The sequence below is a fragment of the Pteropus medius genome, unplaced genomic scaffold (genome assembly GCF_902729225.1).
Source record: "Pteropus medius unplaced genomic scaffold, Ma_sr-lr_union100, whole genome shotgun sequence".
Lineage (NCBI taxonomy): Eukaryota > Metazoa > Chordata > Mammalia > Chiroptera > Pteropodidae > Pteropus > Pteropus medius.
In genome coordinates this window covers 3,395,606-3,418,680 of record NW_024354500.1, presented here as the reverse complement: position 1 = coordinate 3,418,680, position 23,075 = coordinate 3,395,606, and the positions used below count along the sequence as shown (strand labels likewise).

Sequence of the window (23,075 nt, the reverse complement as noted above, 5' to 3'; positions counted from 1 at the left end):
ATGGCCAATGCTTTCACGACAATAAGGGTGACTAAAATGGAGTGCTCTTTACAGAGGGATTAACACTGTTTCTTGCTTGTAGCTCAAGAGAGCTGTTGCTACATTATACTTGATAGTCATAGGCTATTGTGTAAGTAGTCATTTAATTGTAGAAAAGTAAGGAAAGAAGAGTGGTAGATGAAATAGAATGATTCTGTTCCAGGTATGTATATATGTATGTATATATGTATACATATATCCATTTTTATATAGAGAGTTATATATATATACGCACACACACATATATAATACACGCATATAATTTTTTGCAAACATTCTCTCACATACTCAACAACTCTGCAAGGTAGATATTATAATTCACAATTTTAAGAGAAAATAAATTTTAATCAAGCTTAGAAATTTACTTAAGTCATGTAGCTAGTAACTGACAGAACCGGGATTTGAACTTGAAGCTAAATGCTCCTAAAGGCTGTCTTTTTTCCAGACATCATTTATCAAAGTCTATGGAGCATAATTTTAAGATGCATAAATAATGTCTTCAAAATGTAGTTTTTAGAAAAACTCAGACTATAATAACTGTATATCAATATCCATTGAACTATGGCTGTTCAAGAAAAGAAGAATATTACTTCTTCTAAGGCAGGTCAGATTTCTCCAGATGTAGATTTTACACTGTGAGGAGGACTAAAGGGCTGGGAAATGAAATTCTGTTTAGACAGGAGACATGTAAGCAAGTACCATGAAGTGGAAACAACAGAATGCTGAGTTGATAGAAAGTAGCCAATTTTGCCCATGCAAAGGATAATGCTGAAAAGCATGTCAAGGTCAGAGGACAGAGGCTAGCTTGGACTTTAGTTGAAGTGGACACTAACATGGACAGTTTTGAGCTATGACAGGTCTTATATAGCACATAGAACTGGATCCCAAATAGAAGTAGTCTGAATGCTAGAAGTACTTCCTTGCTCCAATTAGAAATCAAGCTTGATTCCTACTTTGCTTTCAGATCCCATCTCGGTTTTCTAGTGGTCTAAATTACCTGCCTCTTTTCTTTAAACGAAGAGTTGCAGCCTAGAATCATCCTGTATCTATGGACCTAAGCAAGATCACCTCTGAGCAGAATAGTCCACCAGCCTGCAGTGACATCATTCTGCCAATCTGGAGGACCCAAACTATTATCTTATGTGTCAGGTATGTCACAGCTAGCTCTTAAGTCTTCTTACCTTTGCAAAATGAGGACAATGTATATGGATACAATTTGAAATTGTGAAGTTCTATGCAAGTTGAAAGAACTATAATCTTCCCCTGGGCAGAAATGAAAAGTAAGTGAGACCTCTCTGAGAATTTTCTCCTTAACTCAAACTCTCTAAATTTTGATGAAGTTAGACTCAAACTTTCAAACCGTATTTGAGCATCACATTATTTTATCACTTACTCAATTATTTATTCTTATTTAAACCTTTAGATAACGAGATCAGCCCAGGAATTGGACTGAAGGACCTATATAATATAACGAAAAAAGAGTAAGTGTAGTATTGAACACAATTTAATATTATGTAAATAGCTAGAAGCTTCTTGAAAAAACTATTATTGATTATAAGGTATAAAAATTTGAGTATATACCAGGACGGTACGGAAAACCTATTATTACAATAAGTCACATAAGCTAGTTTTAATAAAGAAGTTTGAACATGCAGCATGTGATTTATCCACCAATTATTCCCTGTGACTGGGTTAAAGATTTCACTCCTGACCCCTGATCCATTTAGGCATCTGGTGAATTATCAAGAGGAAGATAGGCTGGTTATCAATAGAGTCTAAGGATTTAAATCTAATTCAAGAGTGTTTTGATGCTCCGTGTCAGGAGGAAAATAGTTCTAGATTGTTGCCACCAAGAATTGCTTTCTACTCCATAAAACATTACACTGGTTTTGTTCTAAATAGGAAGTACGTTCAGAATCTTTTTATAGATGTGCAGTGATCCTTCATGAAGAAGAAATAAGCAGGAATAGTTGTCAATGATTATATTCTGGGGAGAAGCTAGCCTGCAAATAATTATTTTTACCCTGTTATTGTCCATTTCATGTCCCTTAATTTGATAGATAATAGACAGAGGCCATACAGATAAAGTACACCTATTCGCAAATTCTGTTCAAATGAAAAACTTTATAGCAATACAGGTAGGAAGAGATGCAGATTATCACAAAACAGCTCTGAGCAACTGACTGTCTTGTAGTCAAATGTAAGTACATATTTCTTAAAATTTTATTTTTTATATTTTTTTGCATTTCTTTAAATTTTGCCAGTCTTTTGTCACTTCACTGCATGTTCTTTCCATTTGAATATTCATTGATTCTAGAAAATAAGAGTACCAGTATTAATTCTTGTAATACTGCCCTTAAATTTCTTATTCCTCAAATATCACTTGTGATATTCATAACCCAGGTGACTAACTTCCCCCTGTGCCAAGCATTGTCTCAGTACTTAATAGGAATTATTCATTTAATCCTTTTAATAACCCTGTGAGATAGATGCAACTTAATTACCATTTTACAGAAGAGGAAACTGAGGCACAGAGAAGTTAAATAACACAGTTAATAAGGTAACATGTTGTTCCAGACATTCCAGCACTAGAGTCTGAGCTCTTAACTACCACATGATGCCTCTTATTGTTACATTTCTATGGAAATCAAACAACTCTTTTAAAAGGTTATTACTGAAAATAAAATGCAAATTTTTAAACTGATCTTTTGAAATGGGGATTTCTCCCCTATTTGTTTCATCACCTGCTGATGCTGGGCTGTCCTGATGGCATAGATGCTGCCTGCACAGAACTCTGGATGCCAAATTCAGCTAAGACTTGAATCTCGGTTTGCCTTGCTTTGGACTGTGTGAATAAATTAGATTATTTTTAAGTCTCTAAGCCTCAGTTTTCATGTTTTAAAGTGGAATGACACTCACTGAACCTACATCTTGGAATTGCTGGGAGGAGTTCATGAGAAAATCCCTTTGGCCTTGTGACTGGCAGGTTATTAAATGTTAGCCATTATCACGTGCAAATAACTATAGCCAAGCTGTAGAAAACAATGGGTCAACTTTTGATCTATGTGACTGTGTGTTCTGATTTACCTATTAATGTTAGTTTAGCCCAATTTCCATAATGAAATAAACAACTGAGCACATTTTAAATGAAGAGAATGGAAGTTCTACTTATTTCTGTTAAAAATCAGTTTAAATTCTAGTATTTACCGTATTAGTGACTCCAGCTGAAGTCCGGAGAATACATTGGTAATTATGGTCAGGAGTAGTCAGTGTAAACAGTGGCAAGGTCATCAAAGCATCCATGTATTGGTGGTGGTGACTGCAGCAGTGACCAGAGCAGGGCAACATTGTTTTATTAGTTTATCTCCTATGTATTACATAAGGACATTATAAAAGCAAATGTAATTATTATAAATGCATGTATAAATCTGAAGTGTTTAGTGAATAACGAATATAAGTTTTATGTATAAATGTATCTTACACATTAAAAGCATATCTAGCAAAGGAGCGCTTCAGCTTTTAATTATTAAATAAAAGGTAAATTTCTTATATAAATATTCCTCTAGTGAAACACAGTTCTTTAAATATGATTTGATTAGGTCTAATAGAGATTTTCCTCATTTTCAAAGTTAATTCAAGAAAAAAAATTCTGCTGGAATCCTGAATCTCATTTTGCTTTTTCTTTTCACCAGTCATCTTGTGCTTTAACCATTAGAGAAGGCCTTTGGAGACTGGTGAGCAAATCATTCTTTTCTTTCTTTTTTTTTTTTTTGCCATGTTACTCAGTTGTAGACATCTTGGATTTTTCTCTATCAATTATATACTTTTAAAATACTATTTATACTATTTATAATACAGCTTTCCCTTATACTTCCAATCTGTTTGATAAATAGCAATTCCAAACCTTTTCTAGACTTGCCTATGTGCTTCATTTTTCATTCTTTGTTCTTAGTTTCACATTCAACCTTGATTCTATAATAAATTGGATTACTTTGAGAAAAAATAGTCTACAGAAAGTCATCATATGATTATATTAAGTTTAATTAAATTAATTTAGGTTAAAAATAGTCCTTATTCAGGTAACATTTTGTTATACTAGCATTTTTCTGAGTCTGCTTATCTTAGAATCAGAATCTTGACTTTTATATTGAATGGACCCAGGCAAATCCATACATAGCAGTATGTAGAAGGGTACTCTAATCTGAGACTTTATTAAGACAACAAAAACATTAATTGAAATGATTAAACACATTATGCAATAAGAATTATTTAAGCTTTGTAATATAGTCAGTTTCTGCATAGTTATATTAAGTAAAATACACACATTCCATGATTTCTCTTCTCTGACAAAAGGAGAAGAGCATTAAACTGAGGAGGCATAGCTATCATGTAAGTTATATTGTAGCATAGCTGAAGTTCTGTAGTATACGGATTAAGAATAGAAATTTGGAAATAAGGTAATAGAGATTCATCCTCTCTCTGCTAAGAATTATCAGTGAACTTCTTGAGTGTTCAAAGTCTCAGTTTCCTAATTAATAAGGAGTAGATAAAAGTGATCTTCTCATAGAAATGCATTGAGCAGTTGGTCGAATAAGAATAGAAATTAGTAGAGGGTTTGATCCATCGACATTCAATCCATTACAAATGCTGTTACTTGAGATCTTGTCTATGCAGGTATGATCTGAATTTATCGTCTTTCAGGGTTTTGCTGATTTCCTTGTGGCTGCTACAGTGATCTGTTAAGAGTACACTGTATCCATTCTGCTTCCTCTATTAATTTTACTGGATTCCCAATCTCTATCTGAAATTGCTGTAAGTCCAGCTTTCAAGAAATCACCAGTTAATGTCTAAGAGCTTTTCTTTATAAAATGCTTCCACCCCACCCTCACCCCCACCCCCGCAAATTTCTACCTCCAGTTTTACTATAAAGTCAGTTTGGAGTCTGTAATGTGAGGGCCCTGAGGTCTTTCTAACTCTCCATCAGTTTCCATCAGAAATCATGTGTCTGGACCTTGCCCTTAGCTGTTTCTCCTGTGTGGTAGTAAAAGGAATGAGGAATGTTGTTTTCTATTGCTTGTTTCTATTGCTTTGTTTTTGTTCTGTTCCATGTGAATATGAATTTTTTTAAAAACTATCATAGCTATACAGATTCCATAATATTTCTTGTGAAAATCTGCTAAGGCTTTTTTTTATTTTTTTATGGCTATAACCAATGATATGACTTTACCATTTTATAAAACTATAAGTGTCTTTAACAAGGGCAATAATAGAACTGTATTTTTTAATTCTTATCAATAGCAATTTTTTTCAATACAGTGACTATTAAAATGTATCCATTTTGTTCATTATTCTTTTTTTTCAAAATAATCTAATGGACTTTATTTGAATACAAACTGTTACTTTCTTTTAAAGCATTAAGTGGCAAAACCTCATTCTATATTTTAATGTCATTTTAGCTACCATGCTGAAATTTGGGTGAAATTATATTAATTAAATTAAATTCAAAATTTTTATTGACAAATAGCAATGCCCTATAAAATAAGAGGAAAGTAGACTTTATTAATTATAGTATGAAGTTCAAAATTCTGACTGAAAATTTTTGAGGAATGAGAAGAATACATAAATCATTTAACTAAAAAAATAAAAATATAATGATTTTATAATATATTTAGTAAGCATATTGGTTACTCTAAGAACCAAATATAAAAAGGGAGAAAGTTTGAGACAATATTCAAGTAATTAAATTTCAGAATAATTTATAAATAAAAATTTGATTTACACATGGAAATTAAAATGTATATGTTATGAATTTCTATTAATTGTGGTAAATAACTGACATATAATTTAAACAAATATCAATTATTTATTCAATGAACTTTTTGGGAAAATATATATTAAACTGTTCTGTGACTTAAACATTAGTAAATATTTCTTATCAGCCTTGAGAGTTAAAGTAGATAATAAGAGAAAACTAAAGGGATTGAATCTTCATGCAATGTTAATGTAAAAACTTTTCTTTAGAGGAAAATAAAATTAAAAAATATCATATCAACTTGACTACCACAGTAAACATAACACACTTTGGTCAAGGGGCATTATAATAAATATCCATTTTTATTCTGTAGTGCTGGTTATTATTATGTTGAACTTATGGCTGACTAAATATTAGCTCCAGGAGGTAGGCAGATCTTACTTTATTGAGAAAGTCTCTGATATCAAGGTTTTGCTTCCATCTACCTCTTTCTTATTGAACTAAAATGAAGAATGTTCAGCTCTATGACCTCCTGGGCTCTGTGACACGTCTGTCTTTTCTAAAAATTAATTAGTGAATCAGAGGCTGAATCAGCCTTCTTCCAAGTAATTTTCTTGCTCTTCAGAAAGTTAACTTCTCTACTCTCATTATCAATGTCCTTTGCCTTGTCAGCAGCATTTAAAACATTATCCATTATTTCTGCATCACTAGCACAATGTCAATGGGAGGGGGTGAGACCCTTTTCTGTGGAGCTGAGCCCAATGGCAGGGTTAATCAGAGTAGCAGAAACAGGGATGTCAAACAATCCAAGAAGGGAACAATCAGGAATCTGGGTTGAGTTATTAGGTGCTTATGGTAACAAAGAAATGGAGGAGTGTCAGTAGAACTGCAGCATACAGTAAACAAACTCAGGATACAGGATATCAACACTAGGCTATAAAAATTGTCTGTATGATAAAACAATGAGTATCTACTAAATAAGTTAAGACAAATGGAAGCCTGTTTGAAGATCAAGATTAGGGTCCAAACCTCAGTTCAGATTCACAGAAATGAGCAAAATAGAATCATGGGGATAGATTACCTTCTGGAAAAAGATTTTCTGAAGTCTTTTTATTCAGCCTATCTATTCTGGGGATTCTCCTACATCTGAGTTCCTCTGACAGAAACATCTACCTTTGCTCTTGTAAGCGATACAGACCTGTTTTGTGTAACATCACACTACCTTCTAATGCAGTATGTCACTAATATACACTCTTCCTCTATACCACACATTTTTTAACTGCTTTAATTTATTTCAAGATGTTTCAAAAGATGACAATTGTTCCTTGGTATCATTATTCCCAGGAAATTCTAGAAACTTAATAGCAAGTGACAGTTCTTAACTTTAACTTTTGAAAACAGCATTTACACAGAAAAGATTAAAGGATATAAAATATATAATGTTATAATTAATGAATAAATAAAAATTGTGAATTCCCATGAATATATAACAATTACAAAATCTGGACTCCAATTTCTTAAGGAAGGGAGAGGCATGCAACTTGGGAGTAAAACAGTGGTCTTTATAAGTTTTTAAGAAGAAAACCTATGAGACAAATATGAAAAAACATTATTAATTTATGTTGGCAGATAATTGGGTTTTGTTTTGCCTTCTTTGCAGGTTTCCTGAACTTTAAATTAACAAGAATGTGTGTAAGAAAGAATGAGAGACAGAGAGATTATGAGAGGGATAAACCACTCTCTCCCCTGATGTATCTTTTTTCTTAAATTAACCGAACACTAGATCCTGTTGCTAAAAATTTGGTTTCAGTTTTTCATCGGTCTTGACTCTTGCCATCTGCTCAGTACTGATTTTGGCTTTATTCTGCCACACTCTTTGAAGCTTTTCTCAAACCAGTCCTGTGAATTATAGGTAAGAAAGTGACCGAGAACTAGAAAACGGACGAAACTGTGTACCCAGGTATGGGACTCCTCAGAAAAGAAGGGGCAGATGCAGGATTAGGCTCAATGACAGTGACCTTACTGTCAAAGAGATGAAGGATAAAGATATGATTAGGAGTCCATTGATTGCTTGGAATAATGATATTCCACTTGAATAAGAATGGAGACAAATAAGAGTGAGGTATACTGGGGCAAATGCAGACAGGATATTTGGGAAGGAGTTAGAGGCAGATGTTTCCATTGGCACCTAGTTTGAGACAGAGTGATGGAAATAGGCATGAAGTTAGGTAGGTACATACATACATACATATATACATGCATACATAATACATACATAATTCATACATAATTCACTTGTTATTTAAACAAGTGAATAGTGACTCAGTAAATTTATATGAAAGCATTATCAACTACATAAATCAAATGAAAATTGAGCACAGTAAGGCAAATCATATTTTTTAAGTGGGTGAATGTTATTAAATAAGGAAAACTTAAATTACTCTCTGCAGTGCTCTGCCCCCAACATACACACATGCACACAAACACATACACACACTCACAACTTGATAGGGGATATATCAGAATCTGGGCAGGGGCAGGGAGAGAAAATGTTAGGTCAGGTACACTGTTTGGGTGGTTCTGTGGGTGTGTCCTTTGGTCTTCATCATGGAGAATGGCTCCTCTTAAGATTATTTGCATTTGCAAAATTCGAGAGTTTGTCTGATGAAATACTGCATGTAAGAGTAGTCAAACTGAACTTATTCCCTTAAAAATTAGAAAGACAATTCATGAAAAAATGCTAAGTTAGAATCTGGTCAGTATCATAAATAGACCAATCTTACTGGCATTGTAAAACTCTTCAGGGTCTAGATTGCATTTGGAAATGAGTTTTCTGAAAAGGGCAAAAATTATATTGCAGCTTCATGGTTTATTCATTCTTTTTGATGGACTATGGTAGTTCTCTAATGTTGTTTCTGTATTTAAAGTGACAAAATTGTACTGGGGAAATATTATGGCTTATTCAATTGCATTTGCTCATAAAAATATTTGAAAATTCCAATTAAGATTGGGACAGAGATGTGACAATTTCTAATATTCTCTGATGACTAGTTTTTTTTAAAGTGTTTCAAATGAGTTATATAGAATATGGCCTTCACTGGCAATTTTCAGTGGTTCAGTACTTTTTCAAAGATGCCATTTTTACATTCTAAGTTTTGTACTTATGGAAAAGTCAATACAATAATGCCTAATAATCTTATTTTCACAAATTTCAATCCATGTGTGATTATGTTCAATTGCACTCTAAAGCTTATACATTCCCCCAACCTCAATTTCTCTTTACTCATGGTTGGCAGATACTTTAATATATATGTGTGACAGATGCTGCTGATTGTCTCCCAAATGCACATCTCATCTTCTACACTAGTATACCTCCTGGTTGTTAGCTGGAAATATAGCCAGCTTGAAAAGATGCTATGGTGTCCAATTCTCATTGGAGGTAGAGGATATGTAAAAACAAAAACAAACAAACAAAAAACAACAACTGATTTTTTGCCAGTGGATTACAAATATAAATAGTGTATACAGCTTCTAGGAAACATCTCTGAAAGGAGTGAGTATATCCAACTATTTCTCCTGCCTACTTGCAATTATAGACATCTTAACTGGAACTGGAAAATCACTTAAAATCTATGTTTTGAGTATGGTAAAGAAAAAGCTATAAGATGCTTTGTTTTCTGAGAGTAATGCAGATTATAGCAGTCCTGGAATGCTGATGTGGACCTTTTTGTGAGAAGGAAATAAATTTTAATCTTGGTTAAACAAGAGCTCCTTTCACTTGCAGTTACATCTAATCCTAAACATGTGTTTTAAGGTGCATAATATGCTATAGCTCATTCTATCCACTATTTCTGTTTAGGAGGTAGACTGTAAAATAAAGACAGTGGATAAATACTTTGTTTAGTCATTGGCAATATTATAGGAAAAACTGAATATTTAAAAACTCTATAGACTGCTAAGGTATTTCGTTTGATGAAATTTGATACCTCCAAAGTCCTTTTTCCCTTCCAGACTGAAGACTGCTCAATCTCCTCTCACTGCCTTTGTTTTCTGTAAATCCTCCTCTACTTTTTCCTTTTTCTATTTCTAGTCAAGTTAATTCACATCACCTATCAATGGTTTTCTTCCTTGTTTTTACATTTTTATTTTACTCTATTTATTTCTACTTTCCTTGGGCTTCCATTATTTTTCCTGATTTTTTGTGGATGTTGTTCCTTTACAGTTAGAATGGTTTTTATTTTTTCATTTGACAAAAGCACCAATCACATCTCAACATCTTCAATCAGTTTTTCCTAATTCACTCTCAGGTTGTTCCACATTGACTGAGTGTCTCTATCCCTACCCCGGCACTCCCTCCCTCTCTCATTCCTCTGCCTCTCTCGCCCCTACATTAACTTTTCCCCCTAAATTGTATGTGCTGGACATCTGAAAGAAAGATACTTTATGTATCTAAAATATGTTCTAAAAGACATTGGAGATTTTTAAAAAATATACCTATTCTTTTTTTCAAATCCTAGAGATGTTGGTTTTCAATTTAATAGAAAATCTATTGATGGTTTTAAATGACTGCTTAATACTAACGATATGTTCTATAAAACAATTTACTAATTATATACTGCTTAATCACAGGCCAAAAAGATAAAAGTATATACATGAAAGCAAGCAGTTAGAGCAAGTCTTAAAAATTTTAAAATACTTGAGTCTGGTTTATTAAGAAAATATAACTATATATATGTGTATATATATATATATACACACACACATATATATAACACAGTTCTATGAATATATACCTGAGTGACATTTTTAAAAAATATTAAAGCAATTTTTAACTCTAGAGAGAAATGAAGATCTAGGAAAGATAACATCAGTAAAATTATCAGTTCTTTTAAATTTAGTGTGTTCTATAGCTTATATATGAGACAGGCCTGAAATAAAATACAGTACCCTGATAATGCCAGTCATCAACTCAAAATCAAAATAGAGGAAATAGTGCTGCCAGCCATGGTCTTAACACATGATGCTGTTTTCTTATTTTATGTATTTTTCCTGACAATTCTTCTAAGTTATTTCTCTTGAGAAAAATTAAGTTAAGTCATCCCCAGGAAAGTGAGTCATAGTATTTAAACACACAGGAGTATCATTCCATGGATGAATAAATGAGAGTAGTTTTATTTCAAACATGCCAGATGCTATACATTTTTCTGGAAAGGATCAGGATTTCAGGTCTTTAGTGAGACTTCCCGCTAAGTTGAACATCTGTTCACAATATATTGTGCACTTGCTTAGTAAGCCTAAGAATGCTAAGGCGATTAGAACATCTTGACTATGTTTTCCAATAGTATACAGACAAAAAGAGGTGTAGAATTGGAGCACTGAGCAGGCGAGAAATCCACACTTGGCCACCATCCAAATATTACCACGTTGTTTCCCCACTACTCTCTTATATTAGTAGTTAAAAATTTTCACACAAATATGATTGACCTTTAACTATGCAACTTTATATTTGAAATGAATGACTAGCTAACGGTAAAGACATTTAGACAACTTATAATTTTCACATATGCAGAAGCATATCTACCCCTTTAAGTATTTAAATTTCCTTGGCCATTTTGTCTAAATTGTTTCTCCATACCACTGAAATTGTGAAGTAACAAATATAATTAGCATAACCTTAGAGGACATATAGAATTGATTGCTTTGTAAAATTCATCTTCCATTTAAACATTTTTTTTTTAAATGTTTAAAAAACATCCATCCATTAGTTTATTTCTGGTCATTTACCAAATTCTGTCTGCCTTTTTCCTAACCGATGACCTTGTATCTGTAAATATTGCATTAAAAATTCACATATTCTAATAAGAATCTCCAAACAAGTACTGTAATGAGCATGAAAAACAATCAAGTCAATGTACGTTATTCGTCAACTGAAAAAAAAAGTAAGTTTTCTAACTACTGAAACATAGCCGTCATATTAAGCCCTCTAATTTACCAGTGATTCACACACATTCAAAACAGTAAGAATTCAGTTCTTTCCTTAGGCAATACCTGATTAAGCAACTTTGATTCAATTAATAGAGTTTATATGTGAGGAAAAATTTTTAAATACCTGAATGTTCTGAAAAGTTTATAACCATACTTTCATTTTATAAGGAAAAGATAGTTATCATGAAAATGGCATGATATTTTATTAAAACTAAGTGCTGGAATGAGTTTTCAAGATTTTTTTTTTTTAAATAATGATGATTCCCACACTTAGGGATCAAAATCAACACAATGTACAAGTAGAAAATAAATGTGCCCAAAACATGTCATACTTTAGCTTCTCAGACTCAAAAAATAGAGAGGTCTTTCAATAGTTCTGCTCATATTAGACATGTGAAACTTTTTTACAGTGTTTCTACAATTGCAATATCTGATTGCTCAAGTAAAGAAGTGATTTGGTTGGCAAAATCCAGTCCTACATCTCAACAATTGGCAGAGTTTACTAGATTATTCCAGCCCATGAATGATATGAAAATAAACAAAAAGGCATCTTAAAGTAAAATATGTGTTTGTGTATGTTATGAAACATCTTATTTAAACTGTTGATTATTCTGAAGTAAATTTAAGAAAAGAAAGCAGCTGTACCATATCACATGAGTTGGTAAAATGTGTATGTTGCATACATTTCGCCAAATGGCCCAATTCAGAGAATACCTCAGTAATTAGCAGTAACCAAGAGGGTAAAGTCCAAAATGGATTACTGAGTTTACTGCAATATCTTCACCAGGTGTTTTGTAGTAAGATTGGTATGTTCTAAAATCCAAAACACTATTAACAAGATACTTAATATATGAACCAGTCTATGTACATGCCTAGGATATATATAGGATGCAAGTTCAATTTTGTTATTTTTCAAAGCTGACCTAGTTCTTTCCTATCATTGTTATTTATTCCCAATAGATCAATTATTGATAATTTCCCTTGAAAAAATATAACTTCAAAACCCTGTATTTTTAAATAGATAGCAATAAGTATAGTTCTGCCTTGTTTTAGATGTTTTCCTTTTTTTTTGTTAAGAGTTCTTTATTATACTTACTTCAATGAGTATTTAAGTTTTATATAGTATAAAAAAGAAAGTTTGATTCACTTATTCTCTGGATGTGTATTTTTAAAATACAGATTTAATTTTGAAAACAAGTAACATTTAAGTAATTGTTAGTGCTAAAGTGATTGCAGGAGAATTTAGCTTCTATGAATGAACTCATGTCTCTTTTTTTGAATGACTTATATAAGAGAGAAAATTACAGATAATTCTGTTGACCTATGCCTGTGTGGAGTATACATAGAGAATGGGAAAAAAGCAAGAATGTTGGAAATAGAGATATATCCTAATTAAAAAAAAAAAAAGCTTAATTAGAAATTGCTGGTGCCTTTTAATGGGGTTGTTATATTAGTCAGAGGTCATTCACAGGTATTTCTGGTGTTTTTTGTTTTGTTTTGTTTTTGTTTTGTTTTGTTTTGTTTTTGCAAAACATTTTCCAAAGGCTCTCTTTATAAACTTGTGAAAACCAAATAGAAAATTTGAGTTGGAAGAAAATATTCTAAAGTAGAGTAATAATTGACTGAAAATCCAGGCTTATGAATGTGTCAGTGTCATTTTGGACAGAAAGCTTAATACTGCCGTCTTCGAAATTTTCACCAAGATCTGATGGCATCTTTAAATATCTTCAGGTTTGCACATAGCTGAATGGGACAGCTGATATTGACAGGACATAATTGTATGAAAAAAAATTACAGGTTAGATTGATAGGCCATATTTAACAAAAAGAATTTAGTAAAAAATAAATGTCAATTTCCACTTAGGTTTCAAAATCCACTAAAAATCTGAGGGAAAGGGAAAATACAGTTCCAACTTGTAAGGCCATCAGAGAGGGGGTACAAAGCTTTAGATGGAGAACAAAGTCAATTACTCTTCAGGTTTGTTCCATCTCTGAAATTAAAACATTATTTGTTTATTTTACCTAGAAATTTGAAGATCATTTAAAAAATATTTATATAAAAAGCTCTTTATATCTCTCTTAACATTGGGGCAGATATATTATCTGTTTGACCATGAAAATATTGCCCTTTGGTTTCTGACTCTCTTTAGAATGATCATGATATATTTAAGTCAGAGGGAAAAAAAATAATTGTTTAAATTCTCCTAAAACTAGAACACTTCATCTTTTGTAAGTAGTCAGTTCAGTTTAGTGTTGGAGAATAAATGTGTTTACTTTGACTTTTTTGTAGCAACTGGTTCTGCTTCTGACATTATTATAGGAGATGTATTGTGTCCCTTTTACTCAAATAGAAAGAATAATTGGAGTAATAATTTTAAATGCATACTAAATATAAGGGTATAGTGATAATTTTGGTGTTAAAGACCATTTTCAGATATTTAAAAAATCTAATTTTTAATAAAGCAAGTTTCATGTTGGCAATAAGGTCATTTGGAAATGAAATTATTACAAAGATGTTTTTCAAATAAAATTGTTGCTTACCTTTGGTGTGAAAAATCAAAAGAATTATGACATGGCAATCATATTAATCTTAAAAGAGCATTTCTCCTAATAAGGAACTAAGTTTAAAGTTCTTAAATGACCCAATTAGGGCCCTTTAAGAGAGAGAAAGTAAAAAAAAAAAAAAAAAAGAACCCTGGCCAACAAATGATGACTAATTAGAATGACAGGCATTCTTCTGACTCATGGGGGAGTCACAGTACCTAAGCAGTAAAAATAGTGTCTCATTAGTCTTTTAAACATTATTCCCAGGTTTCCGTGAAATTGATATTTAATCACTTTCCCAGTGTACAGCAGGCACTTATTACACAAGAAAGACATGGGGAGTGAAAAGTTTATAAAATTTCTGTCAATCTCTTCTCAATTTGAAGAATGATTCATTATAATGGGCCACCAAAGGCAGAGGGATGCTGAATGGGAGCCTGTAATTAACTACACTTTCTGCTTTATTGATGGCATTTTCTGAGTTCTGAGATTAGATGGTGATCTGGGGATATGTACCCGATGGATCATGCTGTACAATATTCTAAACTACATCTAAATCATATCTACAGACATATTAGTCACAATTCTAGATACTGGTTTTCTAAAATCTCGGGCTATTTAAAAGTATTGGAAGACTAAGTTTGCTACTCAGAATAGAACATGTAGATAGAATTAGTGTCTAAAGGAAGAAGACACATATTTAAAATTGGGGACAACTCTGTACAGAACAAAAATTTACCTTACGATAACAGAGCAGAACAATTTCCTTTTAAAAATTGTCAATATATTTTATCTTTGATTTGTTCTTATGGAGTATGACTATTCTTTTAGAAACATTCAATACTATTTTACTCTTATTAGTTGCTTAAATTAAAGTATGATTGTAAGAGCTACTTTATTTTTCATTAAACCCCAAACAGCTTTCATGTACACACACAGAACTATAAGAAACGTCGATCCAGCAACCATCACTCCTTCCCTCAAAATAAAAAAGAAGAAAAGAATATTTTTTCACATTTAGCCAAAGAGAATAGAAAAGGATGAATACCCTAAGATTTTTTATTCAGTTACTCATTTGACAAACAACTTCCGTTTCATGAACATACAATTACAAACCTTGTGGTAAGTTAGTCCATACAATGGTAGGATAATCATTCTCTGTTCATATTTTCTATCTTAGTAAAGAAAAAAAATCTATGTTTTATATTTTCAAAGGAGAAACATAATCATGGCCTATACCTCATATTGCCAGGTTCATCTATTTTTGGTTTTCCATTCCCAGTCCCCTCCTGGAAGAATGGTGCTTCACTGGGATAGACGGTTGGCAGGGAACCCTGTGGCATTTCTCTCTCAACTAGTGCAGGGTTGTTGGCCTTAGGGAGTTCACATTGTAACGGGGGTAAGGACACGAAAACGCTTATAAAACAATGCAGCGCATACTTTTCTAGCACATGCAACAACTTCTTTAGCAAGTGTTAGAAAGAGCCATCAGAGTAACTCTTCATCTGAGGCTCAGAAAAGAGCAGTATCAATAAATATTTTAGAGTAACTCAAGAATCTTCAAACTGTTTTGTTAATGTGGTTCAGCAGAATACATTATTCTAGAAGTCAGGAAACAGATTCTACTGTAGTCACACTAAGCAAAATTAGGTAAATAATGACATTAAAAATTTAATTTTAATTTTGTGAAGTAGAAAATAGAAATAGATTTTTGTCTTGATTGAAAAATATAAATTTATAAAATGTTCTTTTAGAAATTACATTATTATTTGAAATCTACCCAAAACTTTCAAATTAATGTTCTTATACAGTCAAAATTTTAAAAGGAAATATATAATATTTAATGTGTAATTATTTCAACATCTGTGACAGAACTATAACATTATTAAAATCTTCTTTATAATATCATATAGCCTTTACAAATCATGTGCTAAAAGCAAGACCTAAATTTCACAATGTGCATTCTAATTTTCTATTAAGTAAGAACCCTCTAAAGACCACAAAGGGGCCAAATTATCTAAAATATTAAAGGCTTATTATATTTCTACTAAATTATCAATTTTGTAAAACAATTAAACAGGGAAAGCCAATTAGTGTAAAAATGGTCTTTAGAGTATAATCATTAGTTAGAAGCTTGTTTGATAAGGTTAGGTCCAAATCTAATAAGTTAAAGCCCCAGCAGAACCATAATAGAGTATTAGTGGCAGTTTTTAACAGTTACAGTCTCTAAATAGAAACCATGAAGAATTAAGGAAATTGAAAAAAATGTTATTTTTGTCACAATCAACAAAATCTCTATAGAGCTATGTCAAATAAGAATCAGGATAGTTTCTTAATTATGAGCACTAGTAATTTATTTGTACTATGGATCAAAAGTATTAGCTCCAGTTTCTTCTAATAGAGTACTAAAGACTATAGGTGAAAGAATTATGAACAGAAGAGGCAAAATATAAAATAAAGCAAACACTTTATAACTTTGGGAAAAATAAAACATTAATACAGTGAAAGCACACAAATCTGATAAACATGATCATTACTGTATTGTAACATTTTCAGCCTCAGCTCTACCTCATTTAAGTTCCGAAAATATTCTTTAAATAAAAATAAAGGAAAAATAAAATGGTTTATACAAATATATCTGTTTACAAAAGCGTAAACTCACCTAAACATTGGATAAAATTTCAGGATTATTAACACCAGCTCTTTCATATAGAGTATTGAACCATTTTCAGAAAAAGAAGATGTAGCCTTATAAATGCTAACCTATTGGCCTATTTGAATGAGGGAAAAGTTACATACTTTAGAATATATAGATATATACATAGCTCAAAATAAGTTCACCTTAATTTTTTTGCCTCAGTTATATACATTTCATTTAACTACTACATAAATAGATATGAATGAAAAATGATATATTGCAGGTCAGAAAAATCATGTTCTCTTGTTCACCATTTTCTTCCATCTTTATAAATTCTGTCTTTTGAATTCTGAAGGAAGTAGGTAATTGACATGATTCTAAAGGAAGTAGGTAATTGATATGATTCTGATCATCTACCCATTGGTACATCCACATTCAAGAAAAGACAGATTGATCATTAGGGGACATTGGTGGATGACAATGTCTCCCACACCACCCTACACAAATATATTTTTCAACTGGTTATGTAAGGATTATGAACAGTTATCTGCCTCTTCCTATTTCTTTTTATTTCTCAAGTAAGTAATGTGCATATATTTCATGATTAATTTTTAAATCCTCTTTTAATAATCTGTTTGACCCATTTATTTTGAAATATCAAACTTATGTTAAAGCATTTTGAGTAGCTATTTTGTTACTTTCTATAACAGTGTTCTGAGGCTACATCTTATTAATATAGTTGCATAAATAATTACTCTAAATCCCTCCGGTAATAAAAATAAAACAAAATGATCATCTGTTTCTACAAATTTATGATGTGAGTGATAATATGAAGGTTAAAGGTTAACATAGAAAAAATTGGATATGGTGCATGAACACAAAATGAATTATTACATCGCTATGTAATTTTATTGCTACCACTTAGTTAATTATGCTGTATATCAAACTAATGGTTAAATAGGCAAGTTCCTACTTCAGTGTCCTATTCATACAACTATAAATTACTCCATATATCTAAAATTGTGACTAGGCATAAATCTCACAGCAAGGTATAATAACAAAATACAATTTGTCTCACTACTTGAAAACTTCACAAATGTACTTTTAAAATATATTTCAATGAAATCACATTAACTCTAGCAGTCATAGGTTAATAAATTTACCTCAATATAGAGAGGAAAAAAATGTTTCTATTATCTATGGCTGTATAACAAATTTCCTCAAAACTTAGTGGCTAAAATGACAACCTAAATTTATTTGCTTGCAGTTCTGCAGTTTGGGTGGTAGCAGCGCATCTCTGTTCCACATGGCATCGGCAGAGTGGCTTTACTGGGGTTGGGCAATCCATCTTGTAGATGGCCTCTCTCACATTTCTAGAAAGTTAGTGCAGGCCGCCAACTTGGAACTCAGCTGAGGTTGCTGTCTCGGATCTTTGGTTATTCTTTATGTGGTCTCTCCATTTGTATAGGTTTGATTCCTCACCACATGGACAAGGGATCTTCAGGGTAGTCAGACTTCTTATATGTTGGCTGGTATGCCCCAGAGCACAAAAGCATAATATGTCAGGACTTCTTAAGGCTTTGATTTTCAACAGGCGTGCCTTTAATTCTTTTTCATTTTGTTAGTTAAAGCAGATCACCAGCTAACTCAGATTTAATTGGGTGGGGACTGCACAGGCTTATGAATACTGGGGCCCTAAAATGGTCTTATCTCAACAGATACTTTCTTATACAATTTCCAGAAGTGCAAACCAGTATGTTTCTAGTCAGTATCAATTTTATTTCAACTTAATATAAATACAAATATGTGCCCAAAATTTCCAAAAATTTACTATCAAGGCAGCTACAATTAAATTTTTTTTTGTTAAAAAGCAATGGGCAATTCTATGAAGAATTTTGTGTTTCATCCATATTCCTCATCTAATTAAATTTGCTTTTGATCTCTACTCTCCATTGTATAAATTAGCACAGTTGACAATAGAAGAAAGCTGATGTAGACACTGAGATCATGTTACTTGAGTAGATGCAGTAATGTCTCTGTCCTTCTTATCAGATTACAAATGTGCTCACAGTCGTGTTTCTCACATTCTATTCCTGCAGTGTATAGTGTTCTTTATATCATCAGAAGCAATGGTAATGTTGAGATAAGTCATTTATTTAAAAGGTAATTACTTAGAATCTTGTGCAGGAAAATATGGTAAAACTTAAGCCTACCAAATTATTTAAAGTAACTTACTGGATGATGGTAAAATGTTCTCCAGTTTTCAAAATTTAGAAACTTGGACAGTCATAGTACCTGTAGTTGCTAGTCCATACAACACAGCTTGCATTGATGTAAAGTCAATGCTGGAATTGAACACTGGCCCAAGTGGAAGGTGTTAGAAAACAGAGGAAACCTGTAAAATATGAGAACAAAGAAGTTGAGAGAGGCGAGTGGTAAAGTAAGAATTAGTAATGAGAAGAGCTGTAAAGAAATTCATAACATCCAACCTTTATTGAGCACATATTATGTATCAAGCACATTATATCATTTACTCAAAGTAAGCCTGCAACCCTGGTTACAATACTTACATGAGGGAAGGAGAGAAAGAGGTGAGAGGAGGCAATAACTGGAGAACTGGAGGAGCAGGAGCAAAGACTGTGGAATTAACCATGAGGAGGTCATTACTTGCAGCTCAAACCTCTGTTGTTATTAGAGTATGGGCTAGAGTGGATTAGAAAGTGTCACTGGCAAAAATAGAGAAACTCAGGGAAGAAGGGAACTAATTTATGAAAGTGGATGAAGGGTTTGGGTTAAGACATGATGAGTTTGGGATGACAGGATAGCTAGTGCAAATAAATATATGCTATAAAAATTGGTATAGAAATTGGAATCCAAAACTAGACAAGAGATGCTGATTAGAGATATATAAGCATAGTCTCAAAGACAAAATCATCTCACAAAGGGAAGAAAGTAGAAGGAAAAGAACAAAATTATAAAGAGTCAACATTGAAAGAAGATTGCAAAGAAGAGGAATGACTGAAAAGGAGGAAAAGAACAAATATATGAAAATTTTTTTTATATAAAAAAAGAACAAATGTATAGTGTCGTAAACAGTACCAACAAAATACAGAAATGTGGCCAATAACATCAAACATGAATCGGATTTTCATTTTGGGGTAATAGTTTTTGAGTGATTCATTTAGATATGTTTTTCCAATATATCTTTATGGCGCAAGTTTAGTTTGATAATATGTTAATCCACTATATTTCTTGGGGAGTGGTTTTCATGATGTGTTTCTCTAATAACAGTACTGTTCAATATACTATGGGTGCTTTAGAAAATCTAGTTTTAGTTTAATTATACAATTAAAATAGCTCCTGACAGTAATATACTGACTTTACATAAAATAATAGGTAGTTTCTTGCACTGTATAAATAACAACCTTAATAACGTATTACATAATTTAAAACAAAAGGTACAATTATGAACATGTTATCATTTTCCTTTAAACATGGCATCTTCATGATCTTGATTCCTGATATTTATTAGGACAAATTTGTCTCATAGAGTAACTGGCATAAGAGAACTTTCATTGAGAAACTACTATATACATTTAAATACATAATTATTGTTTTGGTATCATTCTATACTGTTTAAAATATTTGAAATATATTTTTTAATAAATACTTTGAGGTTTTTTTAGCCTCTTAGAGAATCCAGAACAGTGACCATTTTATTGAACATGTACTACATACCAGCCATGGTTTTAAGTTCTCTACATGTGTAACCTTATTGTAATCCTCACAAAACTCCAGTACAGTAGATACTATTGTTATCTGCATTTTTTAGAGTAGAAAACTAAAACTCAAAAAAGTGAAGATTTTATTTGTTCAAGCATTCAGAATTAGAAAGTAATATAATCAGTATTCATATTCAGACTATTATGGATTATATTCTTTACCACTCATAGATGATAAAATATCAGATAACAGGTGAAATGACCTCTTGATTGTCCTTCCAGAAAGTTTAGGGACAATTATAGCCCCGAGTTTTCATGAGATATGTAGTTAAAAAAAAAATACCTTGTTAGAGCCCCTAAAGAATTTTCTTGATATACATCAGGGAGGATTCTTCAATACTCAGAGAAACAATTAAGGAATTAGTCCTAAAGATTTAGAAACCAAAGCTCTATCAGAGCAGCTGGCCTCCTGGGAAACTAACCACAAAGATTAATTTCTCTGTCTTCCATACTTGCTTGCCTGGTAGGTGAGACCCCTGCAACCCTGTGAATGACCTGTACCATCAATCTGTTTTTACATTGACTTTAAATACTTTTCTGATAAGGCTAAAGAATTCACATAAGACTAAAGAATAAATCAATAAAAGAAATTATCAGAAAATATTTATGGAAAACGATAACCCCCATGTTTACCCTCTATAACGACAACTGATATCTGCAAATCTCTAGTGTGTGATGACCTCACCTAACCCCCAGTCCTCTAATTCATCCTTCTCAATGTCCTTCTTCTTGAACCTGTAACCTATGCTGATCTGGCCTCAAAGAGGCAAGGAAAATCTCTCATAAAATTACAGCTAACTTACATGGATAAGTGCGTAATATATAACAATATTAAATGACTTATATACCCATATTTTTTGAAACTGGAACCTCATTTCTTTTGACTTCTAATAAAAGTAATACATGTTTATTCACTGAAATAAGTTTAGAAAGTTTAAAACCTCTCATAAGCCCACCCTATAATTTGTCTCTTTAACTGCTAGAACAAATTAATTTTGGCACATATTTTTGGATTTATAAACACAGACACATGCAGACACTTACATTCAAGTGCTTATTTGACTTAACACCTACACTTAAAATATTTAAAATGGCTAAATAGTTTATTATTGCCTTCATTTGCTATATTTTTTAAGATATTTAATGTACACTTAAGGCACAGATTATTTAAGCAATCTGATGAGTATTTCTTCTGCCTATAATTTTTTTTACTGTTATGATTTTGTGTAAACATGTTTGAGTATACATATTTACAAATTTATATTATTCTATTTAATTTTTACACATATTAAATTATTCTTTGAAATAATTTACATTTCCACTAACATTGTTTTTAAAGGAGTATGTATTCATACCTTTACAAACAATAGATATTAATTATTTTTTAAATGTTTTAATATTTTCTTATTCATTTCAGTGGAAATTTTGAAAGTTAAGAGAAGTAAAAAGTGGAACAATCGGCATCCCCAAACTAGAAGTCTGAAGAATTTGTTACGCTAATTTGAAACAAACTTGCCTTTTATAATTCTCACTCATTTTTTCTTTAACTATAGTTAAATGCTAGTTAAATGTTGTTATTCTATAAAAAATATATTTTCTGTATGCTAGTTAAATATTGTTATTCTATAAAAAATATATTTTATCTGAGAGTTTTGTTAAAGGAAACAAATCTAAATAGTTTCTCAATGTATAAAGTACAGGTTTTCCTGAATTATTGCCTTTTTAAAAAGTTTGTCAGTCTTTTATAAATATTTTTAAAACAGAAAATCAAAGCATCAAAACCCTTGACATAAAAAGAAAAATAACATTGTAAACATATATCTTTATACTTAAGCAAATTTCAGCATCCAGGGTCTGTAAAAGTGAAATCGAGATGATGAAGTTGTCAGGTGGCATTGGTGGTGACATAACAATGTCTAGAGTCGGATCCTGTTAACTGAAGGCAAACACAAACATGCTCCAACTTCAGCAAAAGATGTTACTAAATGTAGCTATTATTGTTCCAATGCAAACACTGATGGGAAGTTCCAAGGAAAAAATTGCCTAGTGCAAAAAGAAAAGAACCAAAAACAAAGTAAGAGACAAGGGTAGTTCTGTGAGTTTCCAGAGATAAACTTCAATCGTTTGTTCTTTTTGACTACCATTGTTAGGAAGGAGCCCAAAACAGCAGCAACCTTGAACAACAAACCAGTGCTTCTGAAGTACCTGTCCATAGAAAGTTCACTGCTATTTCTGAAGAATATATATATTATATGTGCTTTTGTATATATATTGACTAAATATACAAATATAAATGTACATAAGCACATATTATATATAAAACATATGCAAGCAAA

The 23,075-nt window shown here is 31.9% G+C and overlaps 1 pseudogene; it reads right to left on the bottom strand.

Moving 5' to 3' along the window:
* The window catches only part of LOC120595028 (RNA-binding protein EWS-like), a 136,457-nt pseudogene that overhangs the window by 94,337 nt on the left and 19,045 nt on the right, over positions 1–23,075 (bottom strand).